This window comes from Balaenoptera musculus, chromosome 9 (assembly GCF_009873245.2).
Source record: "Balaenoptera musculus isolate JJ_BM4_2016_0621 chromosome 9, mBalMus1.pri.v3, whole genome shotgun sequence".
NCBI lineage: Eukaryota > Metazoa > Chordata > Mammalia > Artiodactyla > Balaenopteridae > Balaenoptera > Balaenoptera musculus.
In genome coordinates, this window is record NC_045793.1 from 50,425,165 (window position 1) to 50,439,940 (window position 14,776).

Here is a 14,776-nt window from a genome sequence, read left to right on the forward strand (position 1 = left end):
TGCTGGTATCATGGATAAAAGAGCTTAGGAAAAGTGAATATCCATATGTATTCTCTCCACCTGACATTGTATCGCCAGCCTCAGGCTTCTCCAGAGTGTTGCTTCTCTATATCTAGGGAAAAGTAATTTAAAAAATTACCTGCTAAAATGGATCTTGGATGTTCGTTTTCTATTTTCTAAAGGAAGGTTGGCTATTTTGCCCTTGAGCCTTAAGAAATGTTGCTGATTGGCTGTTTGTTATTTTTTAATAGTATATGGCATGTATCCAAGTAAGCATTCCGATGACCTCAACAATAAAACGTGGTTCTTGGCTGCAAGGTCTATTGGGGGATGGCAGGCTGCCAGCCATTCATACATCATTTACAGGTGGCTGTTTCTGACAGGCCAGTGTTAGTTATTGTAAATGAGTGACAGTCCCTATAACTCACCTGTAAGCCTTACTCTGCCGGCCCAGGGCTTCCGAGATCCCCCGGCCCCTTCACCACACGTGCTCCTCCTCCACGAAGACTCACATGCACAGACCCTCCCGGGCATGCTGCTGCCCGCCTGGGCTCATCAGGAAGGGGAGCTACCTTGTATGTGATTGACGATAATTAGGTTTCAACTGCCTTCTGATGCAGAAATACACACTATTACAGCACGGCCAATCCTGCTCCTGCAATCTTGCCTCTGAAAGGGTATTGATTCACTATTTCACATTTTTAAAAGGTCATGGCAATAATTCCATCTGAACTGTGCTAAGTGAAAATAGTTTGTAGAAATAATATGGTTGCTTCTTAGTTCCATTGTAATTGAAAGCCACAATGGCTTGTTTTTTTAGTATATTTTAATTACACATGTCTCCTTGCCCCGTCTTCTCCTGATGAAGTGTTTGTAAAGTTATAAAGCAGGCGGCCCTCTGTGGTAATGTCTTCTGACTTTTTGGCAAAGAGGACTTCTTGTTTTCCTACTGTATAAGGTGAGGCCTAACCAAGCACTGGGTCATACCGCCTTATTAATTTAAGAATTAAAAACAGAAGACTTGAACCTTTTCCCTGGCACTGTCATCTACCTGCATGTTTTAATAAGATTAGAATATATTGGCTTTGGTGAGCAGGATGCTAAATTTGCTTACTTTCTGCAAATTTTCATTGTAGCTAAACAGCCTTTTCTGGGTTGACTGAAAAATATTATTCTTGCTACTTATCAGACCATAATAAAACAAGTTGGCTATGAGAGTGTATAGCTCCTGCAGCGTACCCACCCTAGCAGGTGACAGGGAACTATAAATGATCTGGCATAAATTACTGGAGTACTCAGACTGCAGTTTGAGACTTTTTTCTACATCTGCAGCTTTTCCGAGGTAAAAGGGTTTTAAAGTGCTTGAACTGCATGTTTTGGGAAAGCGGGTGATCAGATTTTACGCTCTAAGCCACTCTGGATCTCTCTTCCAGTGAGAGGGGGGAAGAAAGTCTCAGCTGTTTCTAGTCTCAAAAATGAGCCCGTTATTGTATTTGCAAACTAAGGGGCATAGTCTCATCCGGAGCATGGGGATTTACGCACATAATTACCATTAATGCTAATGGCATTTATGTCTGTACAGCCCCACACATCAAGATGAGAATATATTTCCATGTCTTCACGCTGTGAAAGTCCATTTAATATCATTCATTTTACAACTGATTTTTTAAGATGATGTCCACATTCTGTCATGGCATACAGATGCCTAGTTGAAAGTAAATGTGGGAAATATTGGGAAGGGATGTGATGGCTAAACTTGTTCTTGTTAATGAAATATTGCTAAACTCAAATCCATTCATACTCTTTAAACACAATGCTCTAGTCGGCTTTGAAACTGCTGGCATACTTTTCATAGTGTTATAAATGTATCAGCCTAATGGGACATTTTGTAGATGTTTTCCTTTATAAGTGCTTTAACAGGAGTAGGTATTCCATTGATGCAAAATTCAGCTCAGTGTTTCATTTCTTAAAGATGAGAATCATGCATTTAATGTCTTATCAGAAATTAAGTGGTGGATGGTGCCCTTCATCTCTTCAAGGCAAGAAAATTCACTCCCTGCTGAACTCTGCTCTCTTTTGGCCTCTGGGAACATCTCAAGAGCAGGGCATGGTTTGCAGTTGGAAACATCAGTGGTCATCGGAATCTGCGGTGGTTCCATCTCTTCCTTGTTTATTTGATTGTCTTTATTCATCAGGCCCAACAGCCTATTGAAAAGCGTCTTCACGTCTATGCTGGCCAAGCAAATTCAGGTCCAGGTCTTGATTGATCTCTCCTAGGACTTTGACCATTAAAGGAAAATAATGCATCTGTCTCACCTGTCCGATCTCTGAAACCCTTATCTTTGAGCCAACCCAAAGCAAAAGGGTTCCATGCTTAAAGCATAAAAATAAGAAGGGGACAGGCCTGTGCAGAAGTCCTTCCTGAGAGGGCTCTTTGGGCCTCCTTCATAGGTACACAGCCTTCTCTGGGAGAAAGTGAAGGGCTTCACAACAGATCTCAGAATGCTGCTCAAAAGAGTGAGGTCACTTCTGAATGAGTTCAGTTGGCCAACCATGCCCAGCTGGGTGACCTCAGGCAAGCCACTGGACCTCTCTGAGCCAGTTTCTTCATGCATAAGATGGAACAGGATGAATACTGAGTGTTTTACCACCTTGAAATTTTTTATAACCAGTGCCATGTTGTATATGGCTTTTATAAATATTGGGATTATGGTGAATTACAATGAATAACCAGAAGGAAATACTGGTTTCCAAGGGTTTATGCAGAGGAAGAGGTGAGAGTCTAGAAAACTAGATGCCCTGACACTGTACACTGGTGGATAACATGCTGTCCTAGAGCTTAATGCCCAAGTCCATCCCCAACCTTGATATGTGATTCCTTTGCATTCAACTTGGTGACGACTATTTAACAGCCCAGCTACTGAAGCTGCTGTCAGTGGCACTGAAATTGAATCCCAAGGGGCAGAAGGCAGGGGGTACTTGGTGAGGAAGTTGTCCCAGCAGTAACATCTTTTCTGGCACCACCAAACTGGCATGTGGGTGTTGCTTTACCTCACCAATCACCAACATTCTCTGGTTTTTTTCCTCTTAAGATCACTATTTCCTCAATCATACTGATCACAGAACTCTTGTTAGCCCCAAAGACATTGCCCTCCAAATTCCCCTGATTCTAGGAATGCATTGTTTTCACCCAGTGCCCTAGAGTTGTGCTTTGTGCACCCATGGCCCCTTCCACTCCACACGTATTACAGGTGTTTTTGAAAAGACCATTGTTTCACTTTAATCACATGGATTACCTTATTCTCATTTTTAGAAATAAGGCTTCTTTAGTATTAATTCAGTGCTTAATTGGGCACCTACTACGGATCAGCATCCGGCAAGGACCTGGGGATAGTGTCGAACGATACACCATCAGTGACTTCTATGACTCGGATAGTTCACGTTTGCAGAGGGTTTAACAATTGCAGAGGACGTTCACATACATTTTCTCATGTGCTTTCTACAACAGTTTGGAAAAGTAAGTCTAGCAGATGATAGTATTATTTCTATTTCAAAGGAAAAATGGAAACAGAAAGAATAGACAACTTGCTCAAGATGCCGCGGGTTACAATCCAAAAATGTGTAGAAGACCTAAACAGACATTTCTCCAAAGAAGATATACAGATGGCCAACAGACACATGAAAGAATGCTCAACATCCTTAATCATTAGAGAAATGCAAATCAAAACTACAATGAGGTATCATCTCACACCGGTCAGAATGGCCATCATCAAAAAATCTAGAAACAATAAATGCTGGAGAGGGCGTGGAGAAAAGGGAACACTCTTGCACTGTTGGTGGGAATGTAAATTGATACAGCCACTATGGAGGTTCCTTAAAAAACTAAAAATAGAACTACCATATGACCCAGCAATCCCACTACTGGGCATATACCCTGAGAAAACCATAATTCAAAAAGAGTCATGTACCAAAATGTTCATTGCAGCTCTATTTACAATAGCCAGGACATGGAAGCAACCAAAGTGTCCATCATCGGATGAATGGATAAAGAAGATGTGGCACATATATACAATGGAATGTTACTCAGCCATAAAAAGAAATGAAATGGAGGTATTTGTAATGAGGTGGATGGAGTTAGAGTCTGTCATACAGAGTGAAGTAAGTCAGAAAGAGAAAAACAAATACAGTATGCTAACACATATATACGGAATCTAAGGAAAAAAAAAAAAAAGGACATGAAGAACCTAGTGGCAAGATAGGAATAAAGACACAGACCTACTAAAGAATGGACTTGAGGATATGGGGAGGGGGAGGGGTGAGATGTGACAGGGTGAGAGAGTGTCATGGACATATATACACTACCAAATATAAAATAGATAGCTAGTGGGAAGCAGCCGCATAGCACAGGGAGATCAGCTCTGTGCTCTGTGACCACCTAGAGGGGTGGGATAGGGAGGGTGGGAGGGAGGGAGATGCAAGAGGGAAGAGATATGGGAACATATGTATATGTATAACTGATTCACTTTGTTATAAAGCAGAAACTAACACACCATTGTAAAGCAATTATACTTCAATAAAGATGTTAAAAAAAAAAAAAAAAGATGCCGCGGGTTAGTAGGGTTGAGTACTGCCTCAGGACATGTCTTCCGACTCCAGACGTCTTGCCATGTGCCTGCTCAGAGCCACAAGTCAAGACCAAGGTATTCCTGGTTAACACTTCTCAGTGTGTTCCCTGTTTCTGAGATGCATCTGACCCTGTGAGTGAAAGAATAACCCGGGGACCCCAGTAGCTTGGAAGGGCTGGCAAGGTGTTTAACCCAAGTCTATGCTTTGCTTGTTGGCTTCATGCCTCCTTCAGGTGCTGAGGCAAGGGCAGCCCATCCACTCTTGAAGTTCCCAAGCTCGCAGTTGTGTACTTTTTGAACTTACACCGTTGAGAAATATCAAGGTCAGAACACGATTGAAGAACCTTCTTCCTACTAAGTCGCCGCGTTTATATGATATTGTTTTCCATTAAACAAGGTTCTCTTAAAAATGAGGTTGAGATCCCTAAAGAAATTGCTTCAATCAGCAGCAGGGCTTAATGACTGTTAATGGGAAGTGGAGATAGGATAGTAAGTGTTACTTTGATTAATAAGAGAACTGCAGAGAATTTAAATTGTGCCACTGATGGATTATTTTCTTCAAGCTTGATAAGCACTTCTCATTTGTTCTTAAATTTGGTCAATACTGTTAAAGGCAGCAAAATGAAGTATAATTAATTCTATTACTGCCGCTCGGACCAAGTGTTACTAAGAAACAGATTATGATGCAGACGACAGTAGAAGTCCCAGTGTTGACAGTTTGATGCTTTGAATACCTGTCAGTGCTTGTTAGCTTGAAAGAATGAAGAAAATACTTCTGTACCTTGATTTTGAGATACCTAAAACTGTTTTATCGTCTGTGCAGGTTCCACCAACCTCATACGGGGAATATCAATAAGATGATCAACTGACATTAAAATGATCCTGCTTAGGCGGTATAGAGAGTAAATAAAAGATTGAGATGTACATCAGTTAAAACGTTAAGAGCTGGATGCTCATTTTGAATTAATCACTAAGAAAATGAGACATTGATTTGATGTTGAAAGAAAGCTTTACATATTTCCTGTTTTTCAAGATTCTGCCCCATATTATGAACCATGCTTTTCTTTACCTAGCAAAGATAGATAAGCAAATAGCACATTATAATTTTAGCAAATAAATAGACAATTAATTTTATTCAGAACTGTTGTTAATCAGATGGAACTGAGAGAAAGGATATTTTATTTTAGTAGACAATTTTATTTATCATGAGTGCTGGGGCCTAGGATGGCATGAAATTAGACCTATATCTCCCCTTGTCTTCTGAAAACAGCAGGATGCACCAGTGTTTTCTGAACAGCTTTTTTTTCTTGACCTCTTTTAAATCTATGCCTGTCTATTTATTTAAGGAACATGAATCACTTTATAAGTCATGTTAAGAGTCATGTCTGAATGTAGATGGATATACACAAGGTCTTACCTACTGCTTCTCAGCTTCTCAATTCAGTGATTCTCAGCCTTGCCGTTCATCCTCCAGGGCATCTCTGGTTAATTCAAGGCGTGCTTCCAAGCTCTAAAATGAAAATAAATTAATTCCACTTTACTTTTGTTTTAAAGAAAATATGTAACGTGTCAGTCCTATTTTATGGAATCCACCAAATAACAGCAGGTTGTTACAACTTCAGGAAGACTGGGAATCAGACTCCCCCTGAACACGTGTCCTTCTGTTCACTATTTCTATTTCCAAGTCTCGTGTTTCTTCCAAAGTGTGTAAAGTTGCTGGGTGAGTAGTCTTGGATTAATATAAAACCTAAGTGTGTCGGGCTTAATAGTACAGTTATAAAGTTTCTGTGAAGTTCGAATTCATTAAAAATGTAAACCTTATCTATTATGAATTGAGGACTAATTCTCTTGTCCAGATGTCCCATAAACATAATTTCTGAAGATGGGAGAATTATAGGAAGTATATTTCAGACCAGAATGTGAAAGTCAAGCCATTCTAGAAGCTGTTGGCTGGAAAGCTTAACTTTGGAGACAGAGTACGGTGTCTAGAAAGAGCCAGAACCAGAAGTCACCAGAAACCCAGGTTCTGGAGCTGCTTCTGCCACTGCAAAGTGCCAGACGCCCTTAGATGAGCCTCTTAATCATTCTCAGACTACGTTCTCTCCTCTGGAAGGTGAAAGCTTGGCCCAACTGGTCTCCCACATTCTTTGACCCTTGAAAATGCTGGTCTTTGAGGAAAGCTCAAGCATGAGATGTTTAAATGATCCTTTTCAAGGCTTTGGCTCAAAATGCTGTGGTCAGATAGTAGAAATACCCACTGTGCTTCAATCCTGTGATCTCCTAGGGTAGATAACACTCTGTAAATGGAAGGTGACCTCCTCACCCACCATGTACCTGTGCTCCTTCCTGGGGGCAGAATAGCGAGTGAGCCTGGCTCATCTGTGCCTTCAAGAAGCTAGTGGGGAGGCAAGCAGGAAGCAAGGGAAGAAACCATCGCGTAAGTGAGATATTCTTTGGACAAGTGCATTGAAGAGACGCAAACCAGGAAATGTCTGCATCAGATGGGGTCAGAGAAGACTCTCTGGCAGGGGGAAACGGAGAGTGAGAAACTGACCCAGGCAGAGGCGGATAAGGGGAAATAGGGAAGGGAGAATTCCAGGCTTGCTTGCCTGAAAGATGAAAGGCAGAAAGAAGCATGGTTCTCTTCTGCATCGTCTCATTGCCTTGTCTGCAATTTTCTTCTCTATTACATACACTTGCAAGGTGTTCTCGTTAATTCAAGAAAAACCAAGCAGAGAAAATATCGCTTCCATTGCTTTTTACTCAGTCATTCTCACCTCTAGCAACTCAAATAATTTTGCCTTTGGTTTCCCAGATTGCTGCCGACAATTCAAGTTTAAAAACCTAGAGTTGGGTTATTTCCATTCACACTGTATCTCTGTGTTTGCCCATAGAATTTGGTACAACTTACGACTTTAGAATTACTGTATAATGCTCAGAGCTGTGAAACACCTTTCTTCAGAAATGCCTTTCTTCAGTTAATATAGATAAATATTGATGGCGGCAGGGAGCAGTAAAACAAGTCATTAAATTCTCCAGTGCAAGTGTGTCCCACACATGGCTGGAAGCTACAGAAATCACACCAGGCTCCGAGAAAACCACTGCATATGATCAGAGCGCTTGCATGCCCTCATGCCAAATTGGAAAACAGGGGCGTGTGGCGGAGGCATGGGCACCAACGGGAGAGACTGGGCACTGGGGCTGGAATGGCACTGCCGGTCCACTCTGCCCACGGTGCCTTCTGCTACCGCCCTAATGAATTCCTGGGTGAGGCAGAAACCTGTGAAAAATGGCAATCAGCAGCATAAGGGAGCTCTGGTGCTCCGAAAACAAAGAAACTTTAAATCTAAAGTAGTAACCCTATAAAACCAGCTAAGGCTTTGGAGAGTAATAAACCCCTCCTCTGCTGCCATTGGATTGTTTGACAGCAGTGTCTGTGTCCGTGCGGAACTTGGCCTGGGTCACCTAGGGGTGTGGGGGGCCGGCTGATGGGGCCAGATCACACGGTTGTTGCTTGACTCCTAGGATGAAAAATGAAAGGAACCGTTTCCTCATTTTATAAACCTGTCCTCAAGGATGCCAGTCTGGTATAGATTTTGAAGCTCCACAGTGCGGGGTACCCTTTCTTCAAGGTGTTTTTAATGGGCTCTGGGTTGTCAAAGGCTCCGCTCTTATAATGAGGCTGTGAGCCCTGCATGAGGAGAAAGCTCTGTAATGAGGTAGGAGGACGATTTGTTACAGTGATGCGGTTACTTGGCCATAATACCTTTTTGAGGTTTATTAAATCATATAAAATTTCAATTTACACAGTAATATTCTATAAAAGATGGAGCACACAGAAGTAGTAAGTATGACAACATTTCTTTCATTTATGAATCGTACTGTTGATTGTGTTAACACTGCCACATCCAGCAGCAGGATTATTTAGGTCAGGACAGTAATTTTCTATCTCCAATTTAATTTTGTAAAAGTTAATTACAAATTAGAATAAAATGAATGCAGTTATGGAAGGCAGCAAAATGCTGAGACAGGATGTTATTGGGGGAAAATATTTACTCAGGTTGCTCCTGGTGGAGATCAGTGTTATGGAAACCCAGGACTTCTGGCCTCCATGTCACCCGTTTGCTGGAGGAAGAGAAGCTCTGGGGTTGATCTAGGAAATGAACTGTCCTTGGGGGAACTTAGGGCATCTCAGTGCTCATTCTAGTGAAACCGCTTCCTTTCCCAGACAGGTCACAAAGCTTGTCCCTGTCGCCCAGCAAGGAGGTGACAGAATGAAGATTAGAATTCCGGTCTCCTGATACCAGGTCAGTCAACTTTCACTTCACTCTAAGGTGGGTGTAGGTTTGTTTCTGCCTTAAAAGGTGGACAGCGGGGTGTGTAGGGGATAGAGGAGGTGGTAAGTTTCTCCAAATCTCACCACAAGCCAATCTGTGCCCTGGGAGACGGAAAATTGAAATGCAGGTAGCATTTCAAGGGGACCTTCCCAGTCATCTTTTCCTCCCCTGTTGAACCCTTTTTCCATTTCCTAACAACAAAGTTTCTTCGATAGACTTTCTACCAAAGCAACTCAGCCAAAGAGCTGGTTACAACCCTGCAGGAGTTGCTCCAGCCAACCTGGCCCCCAAGAGAGAAAGGAGCACCAGAGACAGAGACTGAGCCAGAAGTGGAGAGGATTCCCAGGCCCTGGATATGAAACTCCAGTCTTTCATGTCCCTTCCCCACCATTTCCCCGTGTGCTGTGCTCTGTTCCCCTGGGACTTGGTCAAGGGCGTTTTGCCTCTCGCTGAGAAGGTGGGTGAGCTTAATGGCACCCCGCTTATGTCCCTCCACATTCACCCCACTCTTCCCAATCACATGGTCTCTTCCCCTTCCCATCCTCACTACCGCACTTCAGCCATTTCGGGGCCCTTTGTGATATCAAGATTGACTTGCTAGGTGAGAGACTTTTATATTTAGTTTTAAATAGAGCAAAAGTGACTCTAAATTTGTTAATATTCTTTAGGTTACATAGGACAAATTACAGATAAGTGAATCAGTAATGAAATTTGTAATGAGAATTTCTCAAGTATGAAATGTTGGCGCAAGGAAAGTTAATTGTGGGATTTTACAGCCATTATAGTTTATATCATAAATGCAAAAATGACGAGGGCCATGTAATTACAGTAGGAACACACTAAATTTTTATGGAGTGCCATTTTGTTAAAGAGGTACTTGGAGCATTAAGAGCAAATACCACCCTAACAGTGGGTCCAGGTAGCTTTCGAAACATCAAATAAATATGCTATTGCTACAAAATTGTTCCTTAGATACTGTAATTGACACGATGACTAATGAGATGGGTTTATTCTCACAGCTTCACATACTCAATTTACAGTGTCCGAAAGTTATTTTTTCTGCCATCCACAGACCTGGAAGGAAGCAGAAAAATCCCTCTTGGAAAACACTATCTCTGCTGCTTCTCTAATTAACCTTCAAAAATGCATTTTGAAATATAGAAGTTGGTGCCTGGCGTAGAAATTGGATTGTCTCAGGAAAAAAAAAAAGACCCAAGTGCTAATTTGTTCCTTATTAAGTATCTGACATGTCAAAATTACAGGCAGTTAATGTCTTGGTGCCTTTCAGCAGGGCTGGAGACAGCTTTTCCTGTGGGCCAGGCACAGCGGGTGGCTCTGGTACCAGGTACCCCAGAAACCAGTGCTGTCTCCACTGCACCCCCCAACCCAGGTCTTCCTTTTACTACCCCCCATCCAGCCAGGGTCCTGTGGGCATCAGATTCCCCGATCTCTATGGAAGGAGGACATCTAGGGGGACTGACTTGGAATCGTGGAGCATCCCCCATCATTGTGGGTTTGGGAGATGCATCCCCTCCTCACCTTGTCACCCCAGGCCTCAGAGGCTTCCAGAATAGGAAAGAAGAGTTCACAGGAAGAAGAGCCATATTCACTCTGGACCCCTGAACGTGTTTCAGATTGTTTTGGAAACCCAGGGTAGAGGTACCCCCATTATTTTGGAAATCTAGGGTGGTTGTCCCTCTCTCCATTATCCAGTGAAGTCACTGGGAGATGTTCTTCTAGGCAATATTCCCTTTCCTAACAAAAGCAAAGGAAAGATATATGTGGCCTCCCATGTCTAATCAATGGAGCCAGAATTCAAGAACTGTTGATTTGGAAAACCTGCATTCAAGACCCTGCTCTGCCACACAGTAACCACAAAACTTTGCCTGCTCATCTGGAAAACAAGAAAATAATAATGATCCCAGTTTCCCGGAGATATTGTAAACATCTGATAAGTTAGTGAAGAATTTGTAAATATAAAATCAGGATCTCACATGTTCTTAGCAGCTTTATTCACAGTAGCCAAGGGATAGAGGCAACCCATGTCCACAGATAAACAAAATGTAGTAAATACACGCATCAGAATATTATTCATCCTTTAAAAAGGAAGGAACTTCTAACACATGCTACAACATGGATGAACCCGGAGGACATTATGTTAAGTGAAATAAGCCAGTCACAAAAGGACAAATACTGTGTGATTCGACTTATATGAGGTACCCAGAGTAGTCAAATCCATAGAGGCAGAAGGCAGAATGGTGGTTGCCAGAGGAGAATGGGGAGTTATTGTTTAACAGGTGCAGAGTTTCAGTTTTGCAAGATGAAAAGAGGTCTGGAGATGGAAGGTGGTGTTGGCTGTACAACAGTGTGAATGTACTTAATGCCACAAAACTGTACACTTAAAAGTGGTTAAGGTAGTAAACTTTATGTTATGTATATTTTACCATAATTATGTGTTTTATTGTTCCCTTATTATATTAATGTGGATATTTATTTTATTTATGTACATTAATTTTATTCTAGGTTAGAATTCAATTCTATCGTTATTTATTTTGTTGCTCAGATTTTTGGCTCCTTCACAGTTCCTGAATTTTTCTTTAACAAACGCTCATGGTTTTTTTGGAGCATTTTCCTATTTTCTGGCAATCAAGATGTTCCAGGCTCATCTGGTGTCTTCCATGCCCTGGTTGAGAATCAGCCACTTCTTCAAAAGCCCTGAAACCTTTTATTGGAGAGTGGTGTGTAGAGACCCTGATATTGGGTTGTAGGTGTGCTCATCATTACTGAGGTGGTATTGCTTTTAGGCCCTCATATCTTTTTCTTTCTCTCTCTCTGTATATATATTAAAAACTATGGATTTATACTGATACCTATGATTCCAAACTAATAATACCCCAGGGGTCATTTTATACTGGTTCCTCTTCTTATTTGTAACATCCTTCTCCAACAGTGAGAACCCAGCTCTCATTTATCTATGATATATTTACTTATTTGTTCAATTCCACTATATACATAAAGTAGTTCCAGACCTGCTAACCTATACTCCTATAAGAAGCAGTGTTTATACACAGTTCTTTTTGTCCTTAGCCTCACAGTATCCAGTCTGGATGCAATAGAGTTAATTCATTTGTTAGTCTTTGTATCCCATTTTGGGTCTCCCCATCCACATCCTGGTTGCTTTGAATTATTTATTTATTTATTTATTTATTCATTGGGGGGATATGTGAAGCATTACTATGGTCTAAGAGGAAGAGTTGGTTACATAAGATGTTCTCAGAGAAGGATGGCTCCCTCCTCCTCCCTCCCACCCTCTCCCATTTTCCTCTTCTCTCCACCCTTCCCACCTGCCTCCCATAGGTAGCCAACATCCTTGGTTTCTGATTTATCCTCTCTGTATTTCTTTTGCACAAGTGATCAGACACCTATTTTCTTATATCCCCTTCTTACACAAAGGGTAGCATACTATAAACACTCTTTTGGACTTTGCTTTTTTCACTGAATAGTACGACATGGAATCTTTACATTTTTCAAAATGGGGCATGAGTGTCAAAAGGCTGAGAGGTGCTAGGTGGCTGGACAATCTTCAATCACTTTGAAATAGAAGGATTCTAATGGAAGACCAGAAAGGTCCAGTCTAGAAGATGAGTCCAGAAAGACTAAACGGTCCTTGCTTTCAAAGACCCTCCAAGGGAATAAGGAACTAAGAAGACTAAATGTGCCTGCATGGAAAAAAATTGTCAACCTCCTGAAAAGAATTGCATCCTCCTAATATGCCAGGAGAAAAGTAACAGCAACAACTTTGTCAATGAAACTCCAGGGGAAAAAGAGCAAAGCAATAATGATGCAAGGCAGCTGAAAGCTCCCGGATTTAGAGAAATCCCAAGGTTCGGCTGAAAATGACCCAGCTTCCGGCTCTTTGCAGGTCACGTGTCACTTAACTTCCTTCAGTCCACTCCCTGTGTTGGGTCCCTTATGTCAGTGGTTCTCAGACCTCAGTGTGCACCAAAATCCCCTGACTATCCTTTTAAAATGCAGGTTCTGCTTCAGGAGGTCTGAGGTGTGGCCCGAGATTCTGCATTTCTAACCAGCTCCCAGGTCATGCCAGCACTGCTGGTCCAGGGACCACACTCTACGTAGCAAGACCTTGTATGGTCTCTGTGACTCAGGTACCAAGAACTTGTTCCTTCAATATGGAATCAATATGATTGTCCACAATACACAAAAATCCCAAGAAAAAGCTGACTCATACACTCCTGGCTTTGCATTCACCTGTTTACTAAACTGTCTGGAATTCCTGATCGGATTAGAAGACAACAACATAAAAACATTAAAATGGGGTGGTCTTGAGAGAAGATGGCGGAAGAGTAAGACGCAGAGATCACTTTCCTTCCCACAGATACATTAGAAATACATCTACACATGGAACTGCTCCTACAGAACACCCACTGAACGCTGGCAGAAGATGTCAGACCTCCCAAAAGGCAAGAAACTCCCCACGTACTTGGGTAGGGCAAAAGAAAAAAGAGATAACGGAGACAAAGGAATAGGGACGGGACCTGCACCAGTGGGAGGGAGCTGTGAAGGAGGAAAGGTTTCCACGCACTAGGAAGCCCCTTCGCGGGCGGAGACTGCGGGTGGCGGAGGGGGGGAAGCTTCGGAGCCACGGAGGAGAGCGCAGCCACAGGGGTGCGGAGGGCAAAGCGGAGGGATTCCCTCACAGAGGATCGGCGCCGAGCAGCACTCACCAGCCCGAGAGGCTTGTCTGCTCACCCGCCGGAGCGGGCGGGGCTGGGAGCTGAGGCTCGGGCTTCGGTCGGATCCCAGGGAGAGGACTGGGGTTGGCGGCATGAACACAGCCTGAAGGGGCTAGTGCGCCACAGCTAGCCGGGAGGGAGTCCGGGAAAAAGTCTGGAGCTGCCGAACAGGCAAGAGACTTTTTCTTACCTCTTTGTTTCCTGGTGCGCGAGGAGAGGGGATTCAGAGCGCCGCCTAAACGAGCTCCAGAGACAGGCCTGAGCCGCGGCCATCAGCGCGGACCCCAGAGATGGGCGTGAGACGCTAAGGCTGCTGCTGCCGCCACCAAAAAGCCTGTGTGCGAGCCCAGGTCACTCTCCACACCGCCCCTCCCGGGAGCCGGTGCAGCCCACCACTGCCAGGGTCCTGTGGTCCAGGGACAACTTTCCCAGGAGAACGCACGACGCGCCTCGGGCTGCTGCAACGTCACGACGCCTCTGACGCAGCAGGCTCGCCCCGCCTCCTCCGTACCGCTCCCTCCCCCCCGGCCTGAGTGAGCCAGAGCCCTCGAAGCAGCTGCTCCTTTAACCCCGTTCTGTCTGGGCGGGGAACAGACGCCCTCAGGCGACCTACACGCAGAGGCGGGTCCAAATCCAAAGCTGAACCCCCGGAGCTGTGGAGCTGTTCGAACAAAGAAGAGAAAGGGAAATCTCTTCCAGCAGCCTCAGAAGCAGCGGATTAAAACTCCACAAACAACTTGATGTGCCTGCATCTGTTGAATACCTGAATAGACAACGAATCATCCCAAATTCAGGAGGTGGACTTTGGGAGCCAGATATATTAATTTTTCCCCTTTTCCTTTTTTTGTGAGTGTGTATGTATATGCTTCTGGGTGAGATTTTGTCTGTATAGCTTTGCTTTATAATAGCTTTATTTTACTTCACTATATTATATCCTCTTTCTTTCTTTCTATTTTTTCTCCCTTTTACTCTGAGCCGTGAGGATGAAAGGCTCTTGGTGCTCCAGCCAGGCATCAGGGCTGTGCCTCTGAGGTGGGAGAGCCAACTTCAGGACACTGGT

At 43.3% G+C, this 14,776-nt stretch overlaps 1 long non-coding RNA gene across 1 annotated transcript in view; it reads right to left on the minus strand.

The window, feature by feature from the left end:
* LOC118900978 overlaps positions 1-13,964 on the minus strand; it is a 21,811-nt gene extending 7,847 nt beyond the window's left edge. The window contains exons 1-2 of the long non-coding RNA XR_005021261.1: positions 13,907-13,964; positions 6,043-6,135 (exon numbers count right to left, since the gene is read on the minus strand). This is a non-coding gene — a long non-coding RNA (uncharacterized LOC118900978). The remainder of the gene's footprint in view (positions 1-6,042; positions 6,136-13,906) is intronic.
* Between the last annotated feature and the right edge of the window lie 812 nt (positions 13,965-14,776).